The 25,478-nt window shown below is 38.3% G+C and overlaps 1 protein-coding gene across 4 annotated transcripts in view; it reads left to right on the forward strand.

Moving 5' to 3' along the window:
• LOC134084883 (adhesion G protein-coupled receptor E5-like) overlaps positions 1-1,236 on the forward strand; it is a 31,740-nt gene extending 30,504 nt beyond the window's left edge. For all 4 annotated transcript variants that reach the window (XM_062539907.1, XM_062539909.1, XM_062539910.1 and 1 more), the window contains one exon: positions 1-1,236. This exon is cut by the window's left edge and continues 1,244 nt beyond it. The gene's annotated coding sequence lies outside the window, so the exon portion shown is untranslated.
• Positions 1,237-25,478: the final 24,242 nt, after the last annotated feature.

A 25,478-nucleotide genomic window follows, 5' to 3' on the forward strand; every position in this document is an offset into this window, starting at 1 on the left:
TTTAGAGAGCAGTTATTTTGATACGGCGCAACGGCATTATGAAACCACAAACAGGTGGACTCCAGTCAAAATGAAAACTCATGCTAAGCCACACAACACTTTAAAATCAAAAATCAAAAATCAATAATTGCAATCTTTTAAGTTTGTTTACCGTTACCTAGCAACCACAACATAGTGGACATTCAGGGGCAGCACTGAACCAAATCTCCATGAGGATTTTAAATGTAGAAGCGCAAAATAACATGAGGACTTATATGCATAAGCACATCCTGCAGTCAAAAGGAACGTAACTCGCACACCACTATAGCCGATGCATGCAAAAAATATGTTTTTATTGCATAAAAAAGTGCTACCAAAGTAGTAGCTAGCTGCTACTTTTGGAACTGACGCACCCATCAGGACTGGAGTTACTGGCGCGACACCCTTCCTGTTTTACATACTGTATGTATAAGCACAAAATAACATGTTGCAAAAGCAACATGTGTCTCTGCCAATATTTCACAAGATGTTACAACTTTTAATATATATCAATAACACCCTAGATGGTATGTTATTCAGTGCTTTGCTTACGCATAGGTTATAAAATTCCTTCAACTAAAGAATCATGAAAAGGGTGTCATGTAGAATTCTATTCTATAGAGAAGGTGTCATGCAGGATTCTATTGCATAGAATGAAGGTGTGTAAGGTCTAAGTTGAAGGTATGTATCCCACCGTTACACAAGGTACTTAGGGACTCGTGACCAGATTGAGTCAAGTTAGGCAGATCGTGCTAGTGAACTATGTGACATTTCACTGCCAGATTATATTGATGCATCGCGTCAATTTTAAGGTTTATTTATTTAGCAACATGAAGCACAATTGAGCTCTCTTTTTTTATTTTCAGTCAAAGGGTGGTTTGTGTCAACCTCCTGTGCCATTTCTTATTTTTTCTATACAATGCTGCAAAGAACAGGAGTCTTACTGTACATGGACTGTTTATTTTATATTTTAAAAAGACTTGCTTTTATCTATTTGCACTTTTTTGAATATCGTCGACACTATTTAATATGCAGATTCCGCCTTTTACGACTATGCATTGTCGATAAGACAATTGTTGAGAGACTGTTTTTCTGTGTCTGTATGAAAAGCTGTTGTCTACACTTCTATTTTTCTACGTACCATTTCTACTGGACTTCCCGAGGTGTTTGGTACAGCAGTGAGTCCATTAAAGATTTAGAGTTCAGTGATCCACAAGGCTCAAGTGTCATCCTTTTGGTTTTGCTTTAACTGTTTATTGAAGAGTTACACACTGGAGAGTCACAGAAAAAAGGTATCATCTTCAGGTCCGCAAAAAACAATCTTCAAAAGTGACCTCATTGCTATAGATTATTCAGAGGGCATGCACAAAAGCCTTAGTTTCCAGTCATTTAATTACCTGAGGGTAGTTGTTTGTTACCTCCGCCAAAGGGTTTGTTTGTTTGTCTGTCTGTCTGTCTGTCTTTCTTAATCAATTTTGAGAAATGACAGGGTTTCCTCTACTACTCTGTATCGCCACATTTCACCAAGTGTGACAATATTTAAAAACTTTATTTATTTATTTATTTATTTATGTATTTATTCATGCATTTAATCTAGGGGCACACTTTGCAATGGTTGCTGTTGATATGCCATACAATGAGTTCTATAAAAAAATAAAGTGAAAAAAAAAAAACCTTTCTATGAGCATCACATGCAGTTACAGTAGTTGATGAAGCAAGAGAAGAACTCATTCATTTGAATTATGTTTGCTCTCTTTATAATTCAAAAAGGACAGTGAAGCGAGTGACAGTAAGAATGAGTGATGAGTTGGGGACATGACTGCGGGCTGGATTCGTCCCTCTGAGCATTTGGTCCAAACCTCTGTCTATAACTCACACAATGGATATGGATGTACAACGTCAGGATCCCCTGCACACACACACACACACACACACAGAATAATGTTTTTTTTTTTTTTTTTTGTACATTGTTAATAATAGAATTTGCTCTATATGAAGCATAAAAAAAAGAAAAAGTCTGAAATTGAAAAAAAAATCCAAAAATGAAACACGTCCAATAGGTTACATAAACAGTATATAGAAAAGATGCTTTCTATAAAATAACACATAGGCTACCCATGTGTCTTCATGCAATCATGTGATCACCATAGGAACATGAGCACAATTCAGCTATTCTGCATCAAAACACGTTACCGCTCCAGAATACATAAGCGCTGTGCAACTCACCATGTAGGCTATGAGATATTTTATGATAAATTCAAATGTGATGGCTAACTGTAAAGCTGATGATGAACCAATTTGTGGGCAATGTTTCCAGCAACTGGTAGACACAGGTGAGACACGGGGCTACTAATGAGAGCAACTAACAACTTGTTTGTTAGCTAAATGCTAAATCCCATTCAGTCTCAATGGAGCAAAGGCAGCTAACAGTTTCCTGGGAAGACAATGTCTTCATAGCGACCTCAGCACATAAAAAAAGATGTTAGTTGTTTATTACGCATTTCATGAGGTAAAAAGTTTGGTACCTGGAGTAACTTGACTATTATTTGAAATAGCAAAAAGCATAACAAAATATTCTGGCAAAAACAATGGAAATATTAAAGTATTCAGCATGCTTCATTAGTATGATGATGCATAGTACACAGTGAAATGGTATAGTATAATATGATATTGCATTACAGTCTGTGTTAGTTTAAGTGAAGCTGTGCGTTTAACTTCATTCTAGATTCACTACCACCATGAGCACATCACACTATAGACCAGCAGCTGTAGCTTTCAGCTTATAGGGACTAGTAGGCGTGAACCACACACTCACCTACACAGGGGGCGCTGGTGTTCTTGTCCTGGTTCATGAACCCTGCTGGACAGGTGCAGGTGTAGCTGCCACGTGTGTTTGTGCAGGTGCCGTATGGGCCACAGACAGGAGATTTCACCATACACTCATCCACATCTGCACCAAAACATGCATGCGCACGCACGCACACACACACACGCACACACGCACACACACACACACACACACACACACACACACACACACACACACACACACACACACACACACACACAGCATTAAAGTGTAAGTCTGGCGAAAATTGAAAAAAATGTGTTGTGTTAATGCGTTAATCGTGGACTTTCCTTCGGGAGGAGCTGGAAGGGGTAGAATTGGTAAGTGTTCTTAACAGTCTTTTATAAACGTATGAAAGTTGTTAGTGCTTCGTTTTATGTGTAGACACCTAGAGCAAGCTGCTGAAGAGGTTTGGCGCTGTTTTGAGCAATGTTAGTGGTTTAAAAATGTGATTTTGAAAGTGTATGGCTCTAAGCCCTATGCTAACCCACTGTTTGCGATTTTGGGCTGTAGCTCTTGCCGTGCTAGCGGCTTAGTTGATGTATCTTCATTCAGAAACGAAACGAAAAACAATCACACTGCTATCCTTGTGAGGCTACATACCCACCAAGTTTTGTGCACTGCAGTCTTTCAGTGTCCTAGAAATACTTGACAGAAAATTAAGATGAAAATAAATAACGGATTACAATCTCCGTCCAGTGAGTGACCGTGGCGGTTGTGTGTGTGTGTGTGTGTGTGTGTGTGTGTGTGTGTGTGTGTGTGTGTGTGTGTGTGTGTGTGTGTGAGAGAGAGAGAGAGAGAGAGAGAGAGAGAGAGAGAGAGAGAGAGAGAGAGAGAGAGAGAGAGAGAGAGAGAGAGAGAGAGTCCATCTGTGCTGCTTTGGTGTGTAATGATAGGTCATCTGTTTAAAGCAGACTTGAGTGTTTTCATCCTTTGCTTCATCAGATTTGCAGAATTTGTGTTTTTTAAGAATGGATTGGAATGTATTCTTTCTATTCTAAAGGAATACACGGTAACACTTTACGGTAAGGGTACATGAATCATCATGAATTCATACATGAATTCATTCATAATTTGTGCATTAAGTCATGCCTTAACCCTTATGTTGTCCTTGGGGTCAATTTGACCCCAAACAGTGTTTAACACCATAAAATATATGGTTCACTTTTTTTGTTTTGCTTCAAGTTTCATGACTTTTCCTCATTTGAAGGGTACAACAGAGTAAACATGAAATTTGCACAAAAGTATGTTTCCAATGTCCTGTAAAAAAAATAGTTACGTTGGTGGTATTGGGGTCAATTTGACCCCATTTTTATGAAACATGATGAAAATGAATATTTGACAAATTATGGATATTATTATTGTAATAGTATGGGAACATGTAGTTATTATCATTATTGCATATACAAGTACATATTACATATAAGTTATTTTGGCAGGTCTGAAAAAGTCCAAAAAGTCAGCCTTTGGGCTGTTGACACTGGATTGGCCATATTGCCAGTCAGGGTTCCAGGGTTCATAAAGGGGTGTGGGGGGGTGGGATTGTTTTGTAGGGCTTTTGATGGTGGTTATTACACTCTTGTTAAGTACCTACCACAAAAAAAATTGGGTAAAAAAAATCATTTTAATCATTTTTTGAGAGTTTTTTTAGCTGGGGTCAAATTGACCCCAAGGACAACGAACGTCGGTAAGATTTGAGGACAACATGAGGGTTAATATATCATGAATCATCAGGAATTGACATGAGTTCACCATATATCATTCATGACCTCATGCATGAACAACACATTAACTAAAGCATTAAGTATGGTGGCTACATCATTATGAACTATGGTTTATTAAGCATGATCATGATGATTTTTTTCTGTACATAATTTATCATGAATTCATGCATGTAAGCCTTCTTGAAATATCAGGGGAGTATTAGTTACTCATGAGTTCATCATGTTTTGTGGCCCCTCAACTAAAGTGGCGAATAATGACGTGTGTTTAGAGAAAGAGTTTAAGAATGTGTGTTTAGAGAGTTTGTACAAATTAAGCCCAACAGTCATAGTAACTAATGCTTAGTTAATCTCCTAATAATTCAGGAAGGCTTACATGCATGAATTCATTATGATTCATGTACAGAAAAATAAATCATCATGATCATGCTTAATAAACCATAGTTCATAATGATGCAGCCACCATACTTAATGCTTTAGTTGATGAGTTGTTCATGCATGAGGTCATGAATGACATATGGTGAACTCGTGTCAATTCCTGATGATTCATGAGATATTAAGCCATTAAGTAATGCATAAATCATGAATGAATTCATGTATGAATTCATGATGATTCATGTACCCTTACCGCAAAGTGTTACCAAAAACGGATATACAACATTAATCAACATTATGCAACAGCAAACTTTAGTTGTGGTGTATTGATTAGATTGATTGATTGATTGATTGATTGATTGATGCTTTAGGAGCAGAGGATTTCATTTGATTAAAGATCGACTCTGCCTGTGAGGCCTTTCAGTTTCAGGAATAGTTCTCTGTGAAAACACTCACTAGCGCAGAACAGAACAACATTAAACCAGAATCTCTAGGGTGGTGCCTACAGATCAGTGCCTTACCGATACAAGTCAGAGGTAAAGCTGGACGCCAGATGTACTTTCGTGTATCAAATGTGCATGTAATCAGGGTTGATGTTCCCGCTTTCCTCTTAAAACCAGGTTCACACTCGTAACGCAGTTTGGAGCCCACCCGAAACTTGGCTTGTTCCATCGGTTTGGTGTGGTTCAACCATTCCGGAGGTCCACAACCTACAGAATACAGAAAGTCAGTCAAAAAAATAAACAATAATAGCCCACAACAATGTTATTACATTATGTTGAGATTGCACCTGTTGCTACTAACTAGGCTTCATGTATACATTTCATCACAGCAATAAGCCCCACAAGGACTTGTAGACTCGCTGAGAGGCATTGGAAGGCGTGCTACAACAGACAAGTGGCTACAATAGAGGGAAATCAAGGTTGAGTATATACTGTAGTTATATTGGCATGTGGTATACCTAGGGTTGCCAACTCTGAGAAAATAAAATACGGAACAAAAATACAAAAATACCTAGGGGGGGGGGGGGGGGGGGTCATTGGGGCCCACCTACACGTACCTCCACCCCACATCAAATTATCATTATGATTATCATTATCACAATTATTATTATGCTATATTGTTAGACATGCACTTTCACTTCAAAACATATTTGAAGTGCTAAAATTGCTTAAAGTGCTATTATGCATGTCCTATGCACATCAGAGGCCTGCTTTAATAATGTAAGATATATTTACAATAGTTCATTGCTTTTGCTTATGAAAACAGCAATTATATGGGTGCTATTGTATTGTTTCCCTCATGCAAGCATCATGGGCCTACTCTGGTAGGCAAATGGAGAAAAAAATGATATGCTTTATAATGAAATTTCATTTGAATGCCTGAATGTAAAGATCCAGGAAACATAATACCAACTTTTGTCTATGGTAAATGGCCGACCATACATAGGCGTAAATCACTTATCTGGAGATCTTTAAATGAAAGACTAAGCTACAATATTTTGACCATGTTATATTCAAATTTGACTAAACAATACTCAATGCTAAACAATGTATTGTACAGTCTCTGCTCTGTTTCCATGGAAGTTGAAAGAATCCACGTTGTTAAATGTCGTTACGTAGCCTAATTAAATAGTCTTCCATGTTGCAGCGGAGCTTTGCCAACAACGTTATTGTGTAGTTTCAGTTTCTGTCGCGCAAACGCACAACCGCATGCATTCAATGAACGCTCATACCACCACTTATTTGTATGACTCTGTTTAATCATATCAAACTAGCCAGCATTTCCTCCTAATTGCAGAAACTTTGTTTTCTTTTCTGTCGGGCCGCGGTTGCTTGATCCAGATCAATTGCGCAGCTAATTATCAGGTGAAGCACCGGACCTCACTCCATGCCTTGCGGACCAGCAGGCTCCACGTTGTGTCAGGGAGTTTTTTTTATGTGTGTTTTTTTTTATTGTAGTATGTGTGCATTGAGCAGTTTCTCAAAAATACGGAACAAATAGCGTTCCGTATTAGTTCAATACGGAACAAGACTTTTAGGTGTCAAATACGGGACGATTCCGTATTATACGGAACGGTTGGCAACCCAAGGTATACCCCCCACCCCCCGAATAATTGCACTATCCTATCCCACCCATAGTGTCCTATCTATTTATAAATGCACATACTGTAATTACACTTATACAGCCATATTCTACTGTTCTTCATACTATTCATACTATCCCAGATAGCAAAACTGCACTGGGACGGAACTGGGCCACATGTACCACAACATTCGGCACGGATCTTTATAATGGACCTGATCCGGCGTCCAAACGCACATCGGTCCAAAATTGTTTTGGATCTGTTTGACGGATTTGCGGCAGATATGAACTTGCACTCGTCCAGGTCCGTCCCAGATAGCAAAACACACCTACCACGCCATCCGGCACGGATCTGAATAGTGGACCTGATCCGACGTCCAAACGCACATCGGTCCAAAATGGTTTTGGATCCGTTTAACTGATCTGGTGGCAATAAGGGCTGAGACTGCTCCCAACAAACAAGATAACGTCCCGGCGATGATTCAGAGCTTTTTAAAAAACGTATTTTGTCACTGCGACGTAAAAAGAGGAAAATTCGAATTTCACCCAACTACCTGTTCACCGTTTAGCATTTGCGCCATGGAGATTACCCAAGTCAATCTGTCACGAAGCGTGTGGCGTTATGTGAGTGAAACAGCTGTCAACGTTGTTAAGCAGTAATTGGCATGCAGTAATGATTTGCAATTAGGCCTACCGTCTAGTATTTCATTTCACACACTTATTTATCTCACCTGTGGGTGCGGCTTGGAGATTGATGATCACGTCCAGATGAGTAATAATTAGATTAGTTAGCTGGATATTTATACCCGGTTAGGTCTAATACTTTCACGACTACGGTGTATTTCCCCCCTAATAAATGACTAAGTCAATGGTCATATCTGGTAATGTTGTTGTTCAAAACATCAGTGGAGTAGGTTAGCCTATAAGCTAAAATATCCCAACCACATTGTTTCAAAATTCAAAACTAATATTTGCAATGCATGCTGGGAAGCAGACAAAGCAAACAAACAAGCAAACAAAGTAGGCCTACACAAAACATAATTAAAGTTATCAGAGAATGTCTAGGTTATATTTTATATCTAAACCATGAGGTTTATAAAGTCAAAAAATTGTGATAAGCATCCTTAATTCTTCTGCAAAGTTTTTTATAGTGGTGACCAGTTGGGGATGTTGTGAATGTCTGCTTAAAGTCATATGTGATATGGGACCTGCATTGCAGATCCGTACCACACACAAGAAGCGGACCCATACCACACATAAGAGGCGGAACCGCATTGCAGATCCGTACCACACACAATAGGGCTCGGGCACACGACTTGCATTCTAGGAATATTGCCGCCATGTTGGTAGCGCACTGAACGTGATGTCCATTCATTCAGATGCAGAAGACAAGAAGCAGAAATATAGTATTAGCTGTGCTGTGCCCGCAAAGTTTTCACGTCATGATCCCGAGCCCTATAAGCGGACCCGTACCACACATAAGAGGCGGAACTGTATTGCAGATCCGTACCACACACAGTAAGCGAACCCGTACAGGTCCGCTTCTTGTGTGTTGTACGGATCTGCAATACGGGTCCGCTTATTGTGTGTGGTACGGGTCTGCTTCTTGTGTGTGGCAGAGCCATAGAGAGAGCAGAGAGAGTTGCGACACGCTTTGATGTCGCCGCCACGCGATCAAAAGTTCCAAAAAACCTGCGCTGAATGGCTGAATTCCAGGAGGGTGGGATGTACTTCTAGATGCTGGAAGGTGTAATAAATTAACTCATTAACTACTGACCAAGAGATTGGCTGTAAATAGTTCCAAAAGTCCCATAACGAGGAAATAGCCTGGAAAAAGCACTGCCATTTTTTCCTACGGAGGTCTATGGGAGTGTCGCCACTCTGTTTTATCTACCGCTCTGGTGTGTGGTATACGGATCTGCAATTCATGGGTTTCATCAGGTCCCTTTCCACAGGTGTATAAAATGAAGCACCTTGATTATCAATGCAGACTGCATGGTGATTGATACACCTGTGCAAAGGGACCTGATGAAACCCATGAATACGGGTCTGCCTCTTGTGTGTGGTACGGGTCTGCTTCTTGTGTGTGGTACGGATCTGCAATACGGGTCCTTTTATTGTGTGTGTGTGGCACGGGTCCTCTTATTCTGTGTTGTACGGATCTGCAATACGGGTCCGCCTCTTGTGTGTGGTACGGGTCCACTTCTTGTGTGTGGTACGGATCTGCAATATGGTTCCGTTTATTGTGTGTGACACGGGTCCGCTTATTCTGTGTTGTACGGATCTGCAATACGGGTCCGCTTATTGTGTGTGGGCCACATCTGGCCCACAGTCAGATACCGTAGGTCCGCTACATACGGATCTAAAGGCTTTCATGCGGATCCGGCCCAAAGGAAATTGCTATCTGGGATCTGATTGTTAGCAAGATAACTCAAAAAACGAATGGATGGATTTGGATGACGTTTTCAGGGAAGGTCAGAAATGACCCAAGGAAGAAACGATTAAATGTATTAGTATTAGTTTTGCAATGATTCTTCTTTCCCCCTCAATGCACTCTATTACGTCACTTTGGGAGGCCACATACAGTAACAAGCCCCCTTGAGACCATTGAGATTGACAAGAGAGAGGAGTAAAGAGAAACGGCAAGACAGTGTTAAGCAGTAAAAAGTGCAGGTTATAGATAAACTAGAAATGCAATTCCAAGGAATTACCAGTGCATGAAAATGCAAAAAAATGTATAGATAGATAATGTAGATATGGTTACTAAGGTGTAGCTAGGGTAAACATGGTGGTTGCATAGTTTAAAGAGAGTTGATAGTGTTAAGGTAGACATTTTAAAGCTTAAACATTCCTGTTCTAACTTAACTAATGATTTCTAACAGGTATTCTGAAATGTTAACTATGCTAACAATGGTAACCAGGTTGATTGGTTTACTTGGCTAATGATTTCTAACAGTTATTGTAAAAATGATAGCTATGTTAACAATGCTAACCAGGTTGATAAGCTAACTTAGCTGATGATTTCTAACAATAATGCTAAACATGTTAACAATGCTAACTATGCTAATAATGCTAACCAAGTTGATTAGCTAACTTAGCTAATGATTTCTATCAGTTATGCTAAAAATGCTAACTATGTTAACAATGCTAACTATGGTAACAATGCTAACCAGGTTGATAAGCTAACTTAGCTAATCATTTTTAGCAGTTATGCTAAAAATGCTAACTATGCTAACAATGCTAACTATGTTAACAATGCTAACTAGGTTGATTAGCTAACTTAGCTAATCATTTCTAGCAGCTATGCTAAAAATGCTAACTATGCTAACTAGCTAACTTGCTACTGAGGACTTCTATTTTGAAACATTTGTTGATAGGGTATCCATTAGTGATGCGCGGGTGGGCTTTTTTAAAAACCCGCCCCAACCCGACTCTTCAGGAGATCCAAACCGCCCCGCCCAATCCGCAAAAATATGTACGAATTGTGACCCAAATCCGACCCGACCCGCGGAAAGGAAAAAAACGCACCTAACGTCTTTCGTAGCCTAATTAGCCTAATTCTCCCACATGAGGACGACAACAGCGGGTTACAATGATCGGTCATTTTGACAATCTGCGCTCTTCCACACCATTCATAATCTGCAGCCAAGACATAGCCAGTGTTACATCTCATCTTCATCATAACAAGTTTCCATTCATATTTCCCCTTGCAACTTCATAGGCTAGCCTACTTTTGCGTGAAACACTGCCAAGCATTTAACAAGCACAGCTGTTTATTCGTGTATATGACAGAAGCAAGGTGTTCTCGCATTGTGCACAACCTTCGATATCAGATCATTAGGCTCCATGTCCATAAAGTAGCGAATGCGCGATTGACTTTTTTCAGTCAGTCACGCATGTCGCATTTGGGTGCTGAATTTAGGAGAAATTATGTTTTGCGCTCGACCACATCTCCTGTGTATTGCAGGCGCATCGCCACCTAATATGTCGGAAGTTAACAAATGAGAAATGTGCATTTTTACTTTTTTGACCCGACCCACCCGCAATATTTAGAAAAAACTACGAGGCCTACCCAAATCCGCCCGACCCGCGGGTAAACCCGCGGATATCCGCGGGTAATGGGCTGAACCGCGCATCACTAGTATCCATGGCTGCCACTATCAGGAATAAAGAAGTTACTATAGTAAAATCATGTTGGTTGCTATGGAAACGGTCATAAACGATTAATTTTAATGGTTGTTATGTTGGTTGCTAGGTACATGGAGGTCTCATGTAGTTGACTGGAGGCATAGTTGAAGATAACTGACAGTTGGAATGGTTGAACAGTTAGATAGTTGAGTAGTTTCAATGGTTAAATGATTTAATAGTGTATTATTGCAGTGAGGACTTTTATTTTGAAACAGTTGTGGAAAGAGAGTTTAACAGGATATGTAGTCTTCACAGAGATTGTATGCTGCCTGAGAGAGAGAGGGCTGCTGCAGGTGGGGCTGGCCACCTGGCATAAGATTCTAATTGCTTAATGATCCGATTGTGATGTCATAGAGGCCAATGTTAAGTCTATGGGGAAATTTTGAATAGTTTTTAATTTATAGTATAAAAAGTATAAAAGTTACAAAGTTGAAAAATACATAGCAGCATTCCCCTATTTAAGACCTACGTTGTGACGTTTGAATGAAGTTTCTAAGTTAAACGGTTCAAGCTGAATAGAAAAAATGAATTTGGTAAGCGGAATAATAATAACTAGAAATGCAATTCCAAGGAATTACCAGTGCATGAAAATGCAAAAAAATGTAGATATGGCTACTAAGGTGTAGCTAGGGTAAACATGGTGGTTGCATAGTTTAAAGAGAGTTGATGGTGTTAAGGTAGGGTGACCAGACGTCCTCTTTTTCCCGGACATGTCCTCTTTTTGAAACCTAAAAATGTGTCCGGGCGGAATTTCAGAATCGTCCGGGATTTTGTTATTCTAGCCTAACGTGTTTTCACCGAATTTGCATTGCTCTCTCTTTCATTCACATATAGGCTAATCACGACCTCCCCCTACAGTTCGCTTTGCATTGAGTTGAAGTGTAGAGACTGACCTTAGAGTTACCGTCATTGGTCGATATTCTCGGCCTAAACATTTAATTGGTTATTCACCTCATCAGCGCACACTTCCTTGTTTACCACTGGCAACGCGCAAAACTATCCGGCATCTTCAGGCATGCCGAAACGCAAGTGCAAGTTCACGAATTGAAACGTAATTTCCATGTTTTCGTCTCGGTCGAGATCAATGCAAAGCAGGCAGTTTAGGAGGACTGAAAAGTATCAGCCATTGGATAACTTTTCAACTTTAAAAATGTCTAATTTTGTGCAATTAGGTTTATTTTTTATTATTTTTGTTTTACCATTGTTGTGAGTATACTTTACATTATAGCATACAAATGTATAGTTTGTTTTTGCACATTTAAAACTTTCAACTACAAAATAGCCTTTTGAGGCAGTGTTTTTGTGTTAGTGTTGGGCCGGCCAATAAAGCTCATTATCATATATCACCATGCAGGCCTATGTTGACACAATTGTATGAATGCACGTGTTCATAGGTGCAGCCTATGTGACCCAAATCCCCAAATCCCCCCCACCCCCCCCCCCCCCCCCCCCCCGCTGAAGTGTCCTCTTTTTTGCAAACTGAAATCTGGTCACCCTAGTTAAGGTAGACATTTTAAAGCTTAAACATTCCTGTTCTAACTTAACTAATGATTTCTAACAGGTATTCTAAAATGTTGACTATGCTAACAATGCTAACCAGGTTGATAAGTTAACTTAGCTGATGATTTCTAGCAGTAATGTTAAAAATGCTAACTATGCTAACATTGCTAACTATCTTAACAATGCTAACCATGTTGATTAGCTAACTTAGCTAATCATTTTAGCAGTTGTGTTAAAAATGCTAACTATGCTAATAATGCTAACAATGCTAACAATGCTAACCAGGTTGATTAGCTAACTTAGCTAATCATTTTTAGCAGTTATGCTAAAAATGCTAACTATGCTAACAATGCTAACCATGCTAACAATGCTAACTTGCTAGTGAGGACTTTTATTTTGAAACAGTAGTTGCTAGGGTATCCATGGTGCCCACTATCAGGAATAAAGAAGTTACTGTAGTATAATCATGTTGGTTGCTATGGAAACTGTCAAAAACGCTTAGTTTTAATGGTTGCTATGTTGGTTGCTAGGTACATGGAGGTTTCATTTAGTTGACTGGAGGCATAGTTGATGATAACTGACAGTTGGAATGGTTGAACAGTTAAATAGTTGAGTAGTTTCAGTGGTTAAATGATTTAATAGTGTATTATTGCAGTGAGGACTTTTATTTTGAAACAGTTGTGGAAAGAGGAAACAGTTAACAGGATATGTAGTCTTCACAGAGAGATTGTATGCTTAAAGCCTGAGAGAGAGAGGGCTGCTGCAGGTGGTGCTGGCCATAGATATGGTGCTGGCCACCTGGCATAAGATTCTAATTGCTCAACGACCCGATTGTGATGTCATAGAGGCCAATGTTAAGTCTATGGGGAAATTTTGAATAGTTACAGTGCATGAAAATGCACTGTACTGTTCTTCCTAGGCTTCTTCTTCTTATTACAGTGCATGAAAATGCACTGTACTGTTCTTCCTAGGCTTCAACTTCAACTTCAACTTTTTATTATTCTTCTTCTAACGCACGCAATTCAGCTTGAACCGTTTAACGTAGAAACTTCATTCAAACTGTGTTACGTAGGTCTTACTTACGCGATGTGTGCTTTGTATTTTTCAACTTTGTAACTTTTATACTTTTTAAACTATTAGTTAAAAACTATTACAATTTCCCCCATAGACTTAACATTGCTCATTATGACATCACGGCAGCAATTAGAATCTTACGCCAGGTGGCCGGCCACCTGGGCACCAACTGTCAGTTTCTCTGGCTTTAAGCATACAGTCTCTTAGAAGACTATATATCCTGTTAACTGTTTCCTCTGTCCACAACTGTTTCAAAATAAAAGTCCTCACTGCAATAATACACTATTAAATCATTTAACCATTGAAACTACTCAACTATTGAACTGTTCAACCATTCCAACTGTCAGTTATCATCCACTATGCTTCAAGTCAACTACATGAAACCTCCATGTACCTAGCAACCAACATAGCAACCATTAAAATTAAGTGTTTATGACCGTTTCCATAGCAATCAACATGATTATACTGCAGTAACTTCTTGTTTCCTGATAGTGGCCACCATGGATACCCTAGCAACAAATGTTTCAAAATAAAAGTCCTCACTAGCAAGTTAGCTAGTTAGCATGGTTAGCATAGTTAGCATAGTTAGCATTTTTTTGCATAACTGCAAAAAATCATCAAGTAAGTTATCTAATCAACCTGGTTAGCATTGTTAGCACATTTAGCATTGTTAGCATAGTTAGCATTTTTAACATTACTGCTAGAAATCATCAGTTAACCCTCTAACCGCCCAAGGCGCCGTACGGCGACAAGCAACATCACTGATTAAAACAGACGGTAGATCCGAGTAGGGTGACAAATCGCCTTTGTACTCTCCACCACTAGTTGGCAGACATCCAGAGCTTCGATTCAAGCCCAAATTCGAGTAAGAAAGTTTTCAGGAAGTGCCTGTATTACTCGCGAGAAACAAAAAAAAAAGACGCATTTCCTGTTTATAACGCGGAAGTGAAATGCGCGATCGCTATGCACAAATTGAAGCAGAAAAACGGCAAATGTTAAAAAACAAAGTCGTGTGTTATGAAGTCTTGGGTCTGCCATTCACCTACTCTGATTCTGAAGGAGAATATCTGCCTTTTGGAGATTATGATCGGTCGTTCATTGGCAGTGACAGTCAAGATGCGTCTGTGAATGGAGGTGGGTCTTTGCGTGTGTACGTCAATGTTTACCTGCAGCAATGTTGACCAAAGGGTTCAAATAAGCATGGTGTGCTTGGTGCCAGTGATAATCATGATGATAGTGTCTGTAATTGACATGGTACAGACAGCAGGTCTAGTAAAAATAGGGCTCTGAAGAACTACAAAGTCATCCGCGATAGGAACTGATTTGACCAGGCTACTTTATTATATAGTAACATAGGGATTGTGGTAATACTAATAGTTTACTATTGTTGGTTTACATGTGGCTGTGGTCCTGTTTGTTTGTTATGTCGGAGAAATTACAAAAATCAAAGTAAAACTGCTCAAATGTGTTCAACAATCAGTATTTACTGAAATGTGCATAATTTGACGCTATTGCCAATCTGTGACGTCATAATATGCAAATTAGATGAGTAAATTTACTCCCTTTATAAACTTTAGTTCATACTCAATGATTTTCACATTTACAGTAGGAATTTATCTCTGACCACTTTTAAGCCATGGCCTTTTGCATTTTTTATGCAAAAATAAAAAAAAACCCGGGCGGTTAGAGGGTTAAGTTAGCTAATCAACATTTTAACATGAATAGAAATCATTAGTTAAGTTAGAACTGGAATGTTTCATCTTTAAACTGTCTACCTTCACACTATCAACTCTCTGTAAACAATGCAACCACCATGTTTACCCTAGCTACACATTAGTAACCATATCTACATTATCTATCTATTTTTGCATTTTCATGCACTGGTAATTATAGTGCATGAAAATGCACTATACTGTTATTCCAAGTCTTCTTATTACAGTGCATGAAAATGCACTGTACTGTTCTTCCTCGGTCTTCTGCTTCTTCTTATTATTCTTCTTCTAACGCACGCAATTCAGCTTCAACCGCTTCACGTAGAAACTCCATTCAAATTTTGTCGCGTAGGTCTTACTTACGCGATGTGGGCTTTGTATTTTTCAACTTTGTAACTTTTATACTTTTTAAACTATTAGTTAAAAACTATTACAATTTCCCCCATAGACTTAACATTGCTCATTATGACATCACGGCAGCAATTAGAATCTTACGCCAGGTGGCCGGCCACCTGGGCACCAACTGTCAGTTTCTCTGGCTTTAAGCATACAGTCTCTCAGAAGACTACATATCCTGTTAACTGTTTCCTCTGTCCACAACTGTTTCAAAATAAAAGTCCTCACTGCAATAATACACCATTAAATCATTTAACCATTGAAACTACTCAACTATTGAACTGTTCAACCATTCCAACTGTCAGTTATCATCAACTATGCCTCCAGTCAACTACATGAAACCTCCATGTACCTAGCAACCAACATAGCAACCATTACAATTAAGTGTTTATGACCGTTTCCATAGCAACCAACATGCTTATACTGCAGTAACTTCTTGTTTCCTGATAGTGGCCACAATGGATACCCTTGCAACAAATGTTTAAAAATAAAAGTCCTCACTAGCAAGTTAGCTAGTTAGCATGGTTAGCATAGTTAGCATTTTTAGCATAACTGCAAAAAATCATCAACTAAGTTAGCTAATCAACCTGGTTAGCATTGTTAACAAATTTAGCATTGTTAGCATAGTTAGCATTTTTAGCATTACTGCTAGAAATCATCGGTTAAGTTAGCAAATCAACCTGGTTAGCATTGTTAGTAAAGTTAGCATTGCTAGCATAATTAGCATTTTTAACGTAACTGCTAGAAATCATTAGCTAAGTTAGCTAATCAACATTTTAAAATGAATAGAAATCAATAGTTAAGTTAGAACTGGAATGTTTCATCTTTAAACTGTCTACCTTCACACTATCAACTCTCTGTAAACTATGCAACCACCATGTTTACCCTAGCTACACCTTAGTAGCCATATCTACATTATCTATCTATTTTTGCATTTTCATGCACTGGTAATTCCTTGGAATTGCATTTCTAGTTATTAAACTTCTTCTTCTAACGCACCCAATTCAGCTTCAACCGTTTAACGTAGAAACTTCATTCAAACGTTGTTGCGTAGGTCTTGCTTATGCCATGCCTGCTTTGTATTTTTCAACTTTGTAACTTTTATACTTTTTAAACTATTAGTTAAAAACTATTACAATTTCCCCCATAGACTTAACATTGCTCATTATGACATCACGGCAGCAATTAGAATCTTAGGCCAGGTGGCCGGCCACCTGGGCACCAACTGTCAGTTTCTCTGGCTTTAAGCATACAGTCTCTCAGAAGACTACATATCCTGTTAACTGTTTCCTCTGTCCACAACTGTTTCAAAATAAAAGTCCTCACTGCAATAATACACTATTAAATCATTTAACCATTGAAACTACTCAACTATTGAACTGTTCAACCATTCCAACTGTCAGTTATCATCCACTATGCCTCCAGTCAACTACATGAAACCTCCATGTACCTAGCAACCAACATAGCAACCATTAAAATTAAGTGTTTATGACCGTTTCCATAGCAACCAACATGATTATACTGCAGTAACTTCTTGTTTCTTGATAGTGGCCACCATGGATACCCTAGCAACAAATGTTTCAAAATAAAAGTCCTCACTAGCATGTTAGCTAGTTAGCATGGTTAGCATTGTTAGCATAGTTAGCATTTTAGCATAACTGCTAGAAATGATTAGCTAAGTTAGCTAATCAACCTGGTTAGCATTGTTAGCATAGTTAGCATTTTTAGCATTACTGTTAGAAATCATCGGTTAAGTTAGCTAATCAACCTGGTAAGCATTGTTAGTAAAGTTATTATTGCTAGCATAATTAGCATTTTTAGCGTAACTGCTAGAAATCATTACCTAAGTTAGCTAATCAACATTTTAACATGAATAGAAATCACTAGTTAAGTTAGAGCTGGAATGTTTCATCTTTAAACTGTCTACCTTCACACTATCAACTCTCTGTAAACTATGCAACCACCATGTTTACCCTAGCTACACCTTAGCAACCATATCTACATTATCCATCTATTTTTGCATTTTCATGCACTGGTAATTCCTTGGAATTGCATTTCTAGTTATTATTATTATTATTATAGTGCATGAAAATGCACTATACTGTTATTTCAAGTCTTCTTATTATAGTGCATGAAAATGCACTATACTGTTCTTCCTAGGCTTCTTATTATTCTTCTAACGCACGCAATTCAGATTGAACCGTTTAACGTAGAAACTTCATTCAAACTTTGTTGAGTAGGTCTCGCTTATGCCATGTGTGCTTTGTATTTTTCAACTTTGTAACTTTTATACTTTTTAAACTATGAGTTAAAAAACGATTTCTCCATAGATTTAACATTGAGCTATTTCCCCATAGACTTAACATTGCTCATTATGACATCACGGCAGCAATTAGAATCTTGCGCCAGGTGGCCGGCCACCTGGGCACCAACTGTCAGTTTCTCTGGCTTTAAGCATACAGTCTCTCAGAAGACTACATATCCTGTTATTCCACTGCTCGGTTGAGTTTCCCATTGTCCTGCGTTCTATAAGGGTGTGCATTAACTTTGAATAACCGCACGGCTATGAAGTAGTTCCATTGTTTTTGACCGTATTACACTTGAATATTAATTCGCCAAACTTGTTGTGAAGTTTAAATGCACTGTCACGTTACATACAAGCTGTAAAATACAGACGTTCAGATCATAGTAACGTTTAGCATATGACAGAGGTGTCATTTAGCTAGTTAGGTGGCAGTAGGCTAAGAAAAATAGCAATCTTTCAAAGTTAACGTTGATCAGAATCTTGGGATATGCCAGCTTGACAACGGGAGATTAGAACTAACGACTGGCTTTTGGCCATAGCAACCATCCATTTAGAACTAGTAACCGCAGTTTGAGAAATTAGTTGAAATGTGTCTGGGAAAAGTAGTTCTACAAACAAAACAGTTCTAGCGATTAAAACATTTAAATTAGCACCGGAAACGAACACAACGCAGTGGCAACAGTGGAATAAGCGGGATAATGGACTTCACGCCGTGCGGTTATTCAAAGTTAATGCACTTTTCTAGACGGAACGTCCCTCCGCTTCGCGTCGGGCCGTATCACCGTCTAGAACGTGCATTAACTTTGAATAACCGCACGGCGTGTCGTCCATTATCCCGTACTTAACTGTTTCCTCTGTCCACAACTGTTTCAAAATAAAAGTCCTCACTGCAATAATACACTATTAAATCATTTAACCATTGAAACTACTCAACTATTGAACTGTTCAACCATTCCAACTGTCAGTTATCATCCACTATGTCTCCAGTCAACTACATGAAACCTCCATGTACCTAGCAACCAACATAGCAACCATTAAAATTAAGTGTTTATGACCGTTTCCAGAGCAACCAACATGATTATACTGCAGTAACTTCTTGTTTCCTGATAGTGGCCACCATAGATACCCTATCAACAAATGTTTCAAAATAAAAGTCCTCACTAGCAAGTTAGCTAGTTAGCATGGTTAGCATTGTTAGCATAATTAGCATTTTTAGCATAACTGCAAAAAATCATCAACTAAGTTAGCTAATCAACCTGGTTAGCATTGTTAGCATATTTAGCATTGTTAGCATAGTTAGCATTTTTAGCATTACTACTAGAAATTATCAGTTAAGTTAGCTAATCAACCTTGTTAGCATTGTTAATAAAGTTAGCATTGCTAGCATAATTAACATTTTTAGTGTAACTGCTAGAAATCATTAGCTAAGTTAGCTAATCAACATTTTAACATGATTAGAAATCATTAGTTAAGTTAGAACTGGAATGTTTCATCTTTAAACTGTCTACCTTCACACTATCAACTCTCTGTAAACTATGCAACCACCATGTTTACCCTAGCTACACCTTAGTAACCATATCTACATTATCTATCTATTTTTGCATTTTCATGCACTGGTAATTCCTTGGAATTAAATTTCTAGTTCCTCTTATTATTCCGCTTACCACTTTTTCCGTACGCAATTTCTCTTCAACCGTTTAACTTAGAAACTTCATTCAGACTCTGTAACGTAGGTCTTGGATTAGGTTGCTATGACTTTTCAACTTTGTAACTTTTATACTTTTTAAACTATAAATTAAAAACTATTCAAATTTCCCCATAGACTTAACATTGTGATCATGACATCATAGAATATGCAAATGTGAACCACTCAGAGCAAATCAGAAGCCTGCTTTGTACACAGAGGCGGGAGTAACAAAAAAATCAGAAAACAATGGCGGCGGCCCTGAGGGTCGTAACTGGAAATATTAAATGTGAATTAAGGTTTCTTGACCACTTTTAATGGTTTATTTTGACACGGTTTGTCGTTTATATGCGACATAAATGTGTTCAGGACATACAGATCATTGTAGGTTAACGTAAGCTCTCTAACGGTAGAGTTAGCTTGTTGACCCATTATAACCTATTGAAAACACATAGCAACTAAATCGCTAGCCCACTGAAATGAACTACTATCGTGTTTCTGTAGAACATGACTTGTTTTCAACATAAAAACATTGAAACGGATTGTTGTGTATGCCACCTGAACATACTTGGGCTAGATAAACCACTGGATAATCTGAAGCACTAGACTGTCTCGCTAACTAGCAGTATGTAGGCAACAAACAACTTGGACTGGTCCGAGCTTGCTTCTGCCATTATAAGTCCACATCTGGCAGCACATCTGGCATAGCCTATGTGTACGCACAAAGTGCGGTTAACATAACAAAACAAATAGCCTAACGTTATCAAGCCAGGCACAATTGCTAGCCTAGGCTACGTGAATTAAAATAACGCAGACCACGAGAGACCTAGATAGTTAAGCTGTAAATAAAGCTAACTTCACTGAATCAATGTCAACTCTCGGTGTTGATCCCCGTCTTTTGGCAGGCGATTAGGCATAACATTTAAGTCTACCACCGTTAATAGCCTATTGTGAAACTCATAGCCTGCTTCATCTAAAGTTAGGCTACAGCCAGGATGAATTTTGTAATAGCCTACTCCAGACACGTTGACACACTTGAGGGAAATCCCGTGCTTTATTTATCAACCAAGTAGCCTAGCTTATATCACAACCGAGTTGCTGTCTTAGCCACAACTCACGCTTTTAACAGAGCATTATTTCACGGACCTCTCTGTCCAACTCCTTCACTCTCCGACTCCGACCTGCTCAAACAAACACACGCAAACACACGTAGCCTACCTAAAACTCCACCCCTAAGTTCCCCTTAAAGGGACACAACTATTTCAGGAACAGGTAACAGAACACATCACACACAATAAAGAGGATATCCCAATATGATATCAATGTAATTCGTCTACACAGCCTGCCGAAATGACCGTTGAATTTTTTTTTATCAATTTGAAAAATATAGACCTAATCATTCAGCCAATAACGTCGGCGTCGCCTAACTGTGATTTTTGTGTGCAATGCACACCCTAGCTCTTCTACAGTCACGATAATGCAATAGGCTTCAATTATGATGTTTAACGTAGGCAATGTGAGCCTGCATGATAGACAGAAAAAGAATGACCTCTGAAGATTTCACCATTTCTAAAAAAGTAAATTTATCCACGCATATTGTCTACTCAAATGATCTCTTGCTGTGATCCCTTGTGCTCTCATCCTAAATTGCAGAGTTTATTGTAGCAAAAAAAACAACCATTCATGGTTTAACCATGCATGACTTCATATCACAACATAATATCGATGTTACAGTAGGTTATAAAATAAACTAGGCCTAGTTTGCCTTTGGACTGTTCAAGAGCTCCATGCTGGTGTGTTATCTATCTATGATCAGTTTGGAAATTGTCCTTCTGTTTATCAACACTCATGTCTGATTCAATTACCACCTAGGAACCTCCACCTAATTTAGCAACCTACATAGCAGAGTAACCACTATGAATACCCTATGATAAACCTAACAGCTATCTCAATTACCCTTGCAACAATATAGAAATCATCGCAATCACCCTAGTTAACAAAGACCACTTTCCATTCAATTCAACTTTCCATTTCCACTTTCTCTCCATCCATTTACTTCCAACTATGTATTCCTTCATTAAACTGTCCTCCTATCAACATCCATTAATCTACCTATACATCCATTAAACTATTTGTCTATCAACATTCATTAAACTATCTGTCTTATCAACATCCATTAAATTGTCTACCTCTACACAGCCCTTAAACTATGTCTATTAAACCATCTGCCTATCAACATTTATTAAACCACGTCAACCTAGCAACCATATATGTCTTAGCAACACCTAACTCTCAATTACCTATTCATAGATCAGTGGTAAATCCTCATTCGCTCAGTTTTACCCCATCTCTCTTTTTTTATATTATTTGTGTTAACTACAAATTATATTGTACATTTCATTTTTGGCATTTTCATGCACTGGTAATTCCTTGGAATTGCATTTCTAGTTATTAAACTTCTTCTTCTAACGCAGCCAATTCAGCTTCAACCGTTTAACGTAGAAACTTCATTCAAACGTTGCTGCGTAGGTCTTGCTTATGCCATGCCTGCTTTGTATTTTTCAACTTTGTAACTTTTATACTTTTTAAACTATTAGTTTAAAACTATTACAATTTCCCCCATAGACTTAACATTGCTCATTATGACATCACGGCAGCAATTAGAATCTTAGGCCAGGTGGCCGGCCACCTGGGCACCAACTGTCAGTTTCTCTGGCTTTAAGCATACAGTCTCTCAGAAGACTACATATCCTGTTAACTGTTTCCTCTGTCCACAACTGTTTCAAAATAAAAGTCCTCACTGCAATAATACACTATTAAATCATTTAACCATTGAAACTACTCAACTATTGAACTGTTCAACCATTCCAACTGTCAGTTATCATCCACTATGCCTCCAGTCAACTACATGAAACCTCCATGTACCTAGCAACCAACATAGCAACCATTAAAATTAAGCGTTTATGACCGTTTCCATAGCAACCAACATGATTATACTGCAGTAACTTCTTGTTTCCTGATAGTGGCCACCATGGATACCCTAGCAACAAATGTTTCAAAATAAAAGTCCTCACTAGCAAGTTAGCTAGTTAGCATGGTTAGCATAGTTAGCATTGTTAGCATAGTTAGCATTTTTAGCATAACTGCAAAAAATCATCAAATAAGTTAGCTAATCAACCTGGTTAGCAAATTTAGCATTGTTAGCATAGTTAGCATTTTTAGCATTGCTGCTAGAAATCATTGGTTAAGTTAGTTAATCAACCTGGTTAGCATTGTTAGTAAAGTTAGCATTGCTAGCATAATTAACATTTTTAGCGTAACTCCTAGAAATCATTAGCTAAGTTAGCTAATCAACATTTTAACATGAACAGAAATCATTAGTTAAGTTAGAACTGGAATGTTTCATCTTTAAACAGTCTACCTTCACACTATCAACTCTCTGTAAACTATGCAACCACCATGTTTACCCTAGCTACACCTTAGTAACCATATCTACATTATCTATCTATTTCTGCATTTTCATGCACTGGTAATTCCTTGGAATTGCATTTCTAGTTCTTCTTCTAACGCACGCAAATCAGCTAGAACCGTTTAACGTAGAAACTTCATTCAAACTGCGTTACGTAGGTCTTACTTAGGACATGTGTGCTATGACTTTTCAACTTTGTAACTTTTATACTTTTTAAACTATTAGTTAAAAACTATTACAATTTCCCCCATAGACTTAACATTGCTCATTATGACATCACGGCAGCAATTAGAATCTTACTCCAGCTGGTCAGCCACCTGGGCACCAACTGTCAGTTTCTCTCAGGCTTTACAATCTCTCTGAAGACTACATATTCTGTTCCCCTGTATCCTCTGCGCACAACAGTATCAAAATAAGTCCTCCTAATTCCATCCAACTTTATATCCATTCATCTTCTTCAAACCATTCACTCATCCACCCATTCTAAACAGTCTGCCTATCAACATCAATTAGACGCTCTACATTCAACTTTTAAACAATCTACTCTGTCTCAGGCTGGCTCTCTTAAGACTAGCCAGTTAAATTGATTACACCTGTATCTGTATCCACTACTCTCAGTAGAGAGCTGTCTCTCCATTCTACAAGAATATAAGGCACATTCCATCCAACATTCTATCCATTCATTTTCTTCAGACCATTCACTCATCCACCCATTAAACTGTCTATCAACATCTATTAAACAATCTGTCTATCAACATCCATTAAACTCTCTGTCTATCAACATTAATTAGACTATCTACATTCAACTTTTAAATTATTTACTCTGTTTCAGGCTTTAAGAGTACACTCTGGCTCTCTTAAGACTAGCCAGTTAAATTGATTACACCTGTATCAACTACTCTCAGATAGCTGTATCAGTGTCTCTCTTAACAAGAATATAAGGCACATTCCATCCAACCTTCTATCCATTCATCTTCTTCAGACCATTCACTCATCCACCCATTAAACTGTCAATCAATATCTATTACAGTAAACAATCTGCCTATCAACATCCATTAAACATTCTGTCTATCAACATTAATTAGACTATCTACATACAACTTTTAAAGTATTTACTGTGGGTCCCTCTCAAGCAGCGTTTATATGTCCTCCCTCGCTCCTCGATCCTCAATGATCTACATAAAGAAAGATAGAAGAAGGGCTAGACTATTCCATTGTTGCCGCTCCATCATTCTTTATGTAGATCAGTGAGGAGCGAGAGAGGACGCGTAAACGCTATATGAGAGGCACCTTCTGTCTCAGGCTTTAAGCATACAATCTCATTAAGACTACAGATCCTGTTTCACTACTTCCTCTGTCCACAACTGTTTCAAAATAAAGGTCCTCACTGCAATAATACACTATTAAATCATTTAACCACTGAAACTACTCAACTATTGAACTGTTCAACCATTCCAACTGTCAGTTATCATCCACTATGCCTCCAGTCAACTACATGAAACCTCCATGTACCTAGCAACCAACATAGCCACCATTAAAATTAAGTGTTTATGAACGTTTCCATAGCAACCAACATGATTATACTGCAGTAACTTCTTGTTTCCTGATAGTGGCCACCATGGATACCCTAGCAACAAATGTTTCAAAATAAAAGTCCTCACTAGCAAGTTAGCTAGTTAGCATGGTTAGCATTGTTAGCATAGTTAGCATTTTTAGCATAACTGCAAAAAATCATCAACTAAGTTAGCTAATCAACCTGGTTAGCATGGTTAGCAAATTTAGCATTGTTAGCATAGTTGGCATTTTTAACATTACTGCTAGAAATCATCGGTTAAGTTAGCTAATCAACCTGGTTAGCATTGTTAGTAAAGTTAGCATTGCTAGCATAATAAACATTTTTAGCGTAACTGCTAGAAATCATTAGCTAATTTAGCTAATCAACATTTTAACATGAATAGAAATCATTAGTTAAGTTAGAACTGGAACGTTTCATCTTTAAACTGTCTACCTTCACACTATCAACTCTCTGTAAACTATGCAACCACCATGTTTACCCTAGCTACACCTTAGTAACCATATCTACATTATCTATCTATTTTTGCA

This window comes from Sardina pilchardus, chromosome 1 (genome assembly GCF_963854185.1).
Source record: "Sardina pilchardus chromosome 1, fSarPil1.1, whole genome shotgun sequence".
Taxonomy (NCBI): Eukaryota; Metazoa; Chordata; class Actinopteri; order Clupeiformes; family Clupeidae; genus Sardina; species Sardina pilchardus.